Here is a 4,676-nt window from a genome sequence, read left to right as displayed (position 1 = left end):
AAGAATCCGCTTTGCAATACCTTGGAAGTTGTTCTAGTTCCACTGAAGTGTCCCCCACACGGTAGAGCATGACAGTGATTGAGAATAGAGTACATTTCCTCTTCAGGCACACATCTTCTTATTATCTGATCCGCACAGTGCTTGTAGAGGATTGGCTCTTCCCAGTAGTAATGTTTCACCTCAGAAAAGAATTTCTTTAGTTGTTTTCGAGAGAACTCAGGAGGAGTGATATTAGCAGCCAAGAAATTAACATAGTCAACATACCATGGTACCATTAGACTTTCCCTCACACTAAAGAGTTGTTCATCAGGAAATTGTTCATTTATTTGTACCTCTTTCGTATTCTGACTTTCTTCCAGCTCTAGTCTTGACAAGTGATCTACTACCAGATTTTCAGTGCCCTTCTTATCTTTTATCTCTAAGTCAAATTCTTGAAGTAAAAGTACCCATCGAATCAGTCTCGGTGTTGTATCCTTCTTGGTCATAAGGTACTTGATTGCTGAATGATCTGTGTAGACAATAACCTTATTCCCAATCAGGTAGGGTCGGATGTTATCACAAGCAAACACTATTGCCAGCATCTCTTTCTCTGTTGTGGCATAATTTAGTTGAGCATCATTCAGGGTTCTACTAGCATAGTAGATTGTGTGAAACACCCTGTCAACCCTTTGACCCAAGACCGCTCCAATTGCATAGTCACTTGCATCGCACATCAATTCAAAAGGTAACTCCCAATTCGGTGAAGTAACTATTGGTGCTGAAATCAGTTTCTCTTTAAGAACTTTGAACGCTTTTAAACAGTCATCACCAAATTCGAAGGGTACACCATTAACAAGTAAGTTGGACAATGGCTTAGAGATCTTTGAGAAGTCTTTAATGAATCGTCGATAGAAACCAGCATGTCCTAGAAAACTCCTCACTCCTTTTACAGAAACTGGAGGTGGTAAATTTTCTATTGTTGACACTTTAGCCTTATCCACCTCAATTCCTGCTTTCGAAATTTTGTGCCCAAGAACAATTCCTTCTGTCACCATAAAGTGGCACTTCTCCCAGTTTAACACCAAGTTAGACTTCTCGCACCTGGTTAACACCTTTTCTAAATTTTCTAAACAATGATCAAAGGAGGAACCAAAGACCGAGAAATCATCCATAAAAATTTCAATGCAGGATTCAATCAAATCTGAAAAGATAGCCATCATACACCGTTGAAAAGTAGCAGGGGCGTTACACAAACCGAATGGCATTCTTCTGAAAGCAAAGGTACCGTAAGGACATGTGAAAGTCGTCTTCTCCTGATCTTCGGGTGCTATAGCTATTTGATGGTATCCAGAGTAGCCATCAAGAAAGCAGTAATATTCTTGCCCCGCCAATCTGTCTAGCATTTGATCAATGAAGGGCAAAAGAAAGTGATCTTTTCGTGTGGCTTTGTTGAGTTTCCTGTAGTCGATGCAGATCCTCCAACTGGTGACTGTTCTCGTAGGAATCAACTCATTCTTTTCATTCTTAATCACAGTCATTCCACCTTTCTTTGGAACCACTTGCACCGGGCTAACCCACTTACTATCTGAAATGGGATAAGCGACTCCAGCATCCAACCACTTGACTACTTCCTTTCTGACAACTTCCTTCATGGGTGGATTGAGTCTTCCTTGAGTATCGATTGTCGGCTTGGCATTATCTTCCATTAGAATTCGGTGCATCACTGTTGAAGGACTGATTCCTTTGACGTCACCCAGTGTCCAAGCGATGGCCTTGTTGTGAGCTCGGAGTACCCTCAGTAGTCTATCAGTTTCCACATCAGAAAGAGAAGCTGACACAATAACTGGCAGCTTTTTATCTTTACCCAAAAACTCATACCTCAAGTGACTAGGAAGCACCTTCAATTCAAGTTCTGGAGGCTTTTCAGTAGATGGCATTAGCTCTTTTAGAACTGCTCCCAATTCCTCAAAATATTTTCTATTCAAGGGCCCATAGGAAACAAGCCATTTCACATAACCCATGACCTCTTGTCCCTCTTGCTCCGTCAATTCATCTTCAGTTAAACTTAGTTCAAGAGGATCATCTAGCAGCTTTTTCTCACCCACGATTTCATCAATCAAATCAATGAAGAAACAGTTATCACTTGCCTTTGGGTATGTCATAGCCTTTAGTACATTAAAGATCACTTCTTCTCCTTGGACTCTCAGCTTTAATTCACCCTTCTGAACATCAATCAAGGCTTGGCCAGTTGCCAAGAATGGTCTCCCAAGAATGATTGGGACGTTGCTATCTTCTTCCATATCCAGAACAATGAAATCAGCTGGAAAGATGAACTTGTCAACTTTAACTAACACATCCTCAATGACTCCTCTAGGATGAGCTAGTGATCGATCCGCCAATTGGAGAGTTACCGTGGTTGGCTTTGCTTCACCCAGCTGCAATCTTTTAAACACTGACAAAGGCATTAAGTTTATGCTGGCTCCCAAATCACATAGTGCATTTATTCCTTCAATTCTTTCGATAGTACAAGGAATAGTGAAGCTCCCTGGATCTCTGAGTTTTGGAGGGAGTTTCTTCTGTAGAATAGCGCTGCACTCTTCAGTTAGAGCCACTATCTCATAATCCTCCATCTTTCTCTTCTTTGACAGAATTTCCGTCATGAACTTCACATAACTTGGCATCTGCTCTAAAGCTTCAGCACAGGGAATGTTAATGTGAAGTCTTTTGAAGACTTCTAAAAACTTGGTGAATTGCTTGTCTAAGCTTGACTTTCTGAGCCTCTGAGGGTAGGGTATTTTCACATGGTGATCAATGCTAATTGGTGGAGACTGTTGTGGTTGTGCTGGGCTGTCAGTAGCCTTTTCTGCTGTTGGTGTTGGTGTTGGCACTGATTGAACTTTTATCTCCTCATCTACCTCAACTGGTTGTGGTAACTCAGGCCCATCATACTTCTTACCGCTCCTCAGGGTAATTGCCTTGCAGTTTTCTTTGGGATTAACTTCAGTTGTGCTAGGCAAATTTCCTTGAGGGCGGGTTGCTACCTGAGTTGCTAGCTGGCCAATCTGAGTCTACAGGTCTTTAATTGAAGATCTAGTTTCAGTCATGAATTGAAGCAGTAAATCTGTTTGCAAACTAGAATTTCCACCAGAGGCTTGTTGCTGATTAAACTGTTGGTTCTGATTCTGGTTCTGATTTCGTTGCTGATAGAACCCACTGTTTCTTCGGTTATTACCCTGGTTGAACCCATAATTGTTGTTGTTATTCTGTGAAAAATTTCCAATGGCTTTAGCTTCATCCATTGGCAAATCATCCACATCTGCTTGACACTCTGAAAAGTGATGATTTCCTCCACATATCTCACAAACAATTTGGGCTTGTTTAGCTTGCCCTGCAATTATTTTTGTCAATGCCTCAACCTGAGCTGTTAACTTAGTGATGGCATCAACCTCTAACACACCAGCTACCTTCTTAGATTGACTCCTTTCAGTTGGCCACTGCTGATTGTTTAGAGCCATCTCCTCCAATAGATCATAAGCCTCATTAGCACTCTTTCTCATAAAAGCTCCGCCCGCTGCTGCATCTATTAGAGTTCTAGTGTTACCAACCAATCCGTTGTAGAAGTTGTGGACCAGCATCCACTTCTCTATACCGTGATGAGGGCATTTTCTGATCAGATCTTTAAACCTCTCCCAAGCCTCATGGAGAGATTCATTATCTTGTTGGCAAAAGTTGTTGATTTCTCCTCTCAGCTTTGCAGACTTGGCTGGAGGAAAGAACTTTGACAAGAATTTTGTTGCCAGATCATTCCAGGTGGCAATAGAGTTGGGTGGCAAGGAGTTTAACCAACTCTTGGCTCGTTCTCTGAGCGAGAATGGAAACAGTCTCAGTCGAATGGCATCATCGCTAACTCCATTAACTTTAAAAGTTTCACAAAGTTCCATGAAGTTAGAGAGGTGCAGATTAGGATCTTCAAAAGGGAGGCCACCAAACTGAACTAAAGACTACACCATTTGAAGGATGGCAGGTTTAATCTCAAAGTTGTTCGCATCCACTGCCGGTGGCCTGATACATGACTGCACTCCCGTCAGAGTAGGGAGAATGTAATCTCTCAAGCTATGGCCATTAGCTTGATCTTCCACGGCGCCACCATTATTACCGTTATTACCTCCATTGTTTCCAGCATTATTGTTCACATTGGCAGCCATGATTTCTGATGTTTCAGTAGTTGCTGAAACTCTTTCTTGCCTTTTGTTCTTTCGGTTCCTCCTACAAGTTTTCTCGATTTCAGGATCAACTGGTAATATGACTGCTTGTCCTTAACGGCGCATACACTTAGGAATCCTGAAATGGTTCACGAAAATATTGCAAGAAAAAGGTTAGAAACTTAGCAAGAGAAAATATACCAAAGTAGAAGTTAGTATAATTTTATGTAATATTAATCTTTAAACAATTCCCCGGCAACGGCGCCAAAAATTTGTTACGAAATTTATAAACACTACGCAAGTATACGCAATCAAGTAGTAAAACTCACACAGGCGAGGTCGAACCACAGGGAATTGGATTAAATACCACTAAACTATACTTATAATTCTATTTGGCAAATCGAAAACAATTATGATTTAAGAGAATTAAAGTAATTCAGAAAACGTAAAACACAGTTAAAGTTTAAGCAAGATGAGATGATAGGGAGGAGAATC

At 41.1% G+C, this 4,676-nt stretch overlaps 1 non-coding gene across 1 annotated transcript; it reads left to right on the top strand.

Annotated features, from left to right (window-relative positions):
- Window positions 1-3,624: 3,624 nt before the first annotated feature.
- Window positions 3,625-3,731, top strand: LOC115711877 (small nucleolar RNA R71). The gene has a single exon (XR_004010745.2). It is a non-coding gene; the product is annotated as a small nucleolar RNA R71 (small nucleolar RNA).
- The last annotated feature ends 945 nt before the right edge of the window (window positions 3,732-4,676 follow it).

The sequence above is a fragment of the Cannabis sativa genome, chromosome 8, assembly GCF_029168945.1.
Source record: "Cannabis sativa cultivar Pink pepper isolate KNU-18-1 chromosome 8, ASM2916894v1, whole genome shotgun sequence".
Classification (NCBI taxonomy): Eukaryota; Viridiplantae; Streptophyta; class Magnoliopsida; order Rosales; family Cannabaceae; genus Cannabis; species Cannabis sativa.
Note: the sequence above shows the minus strand (reverse complement) of the source record. Positions and strands in the feature narration are given on the sequence as shown.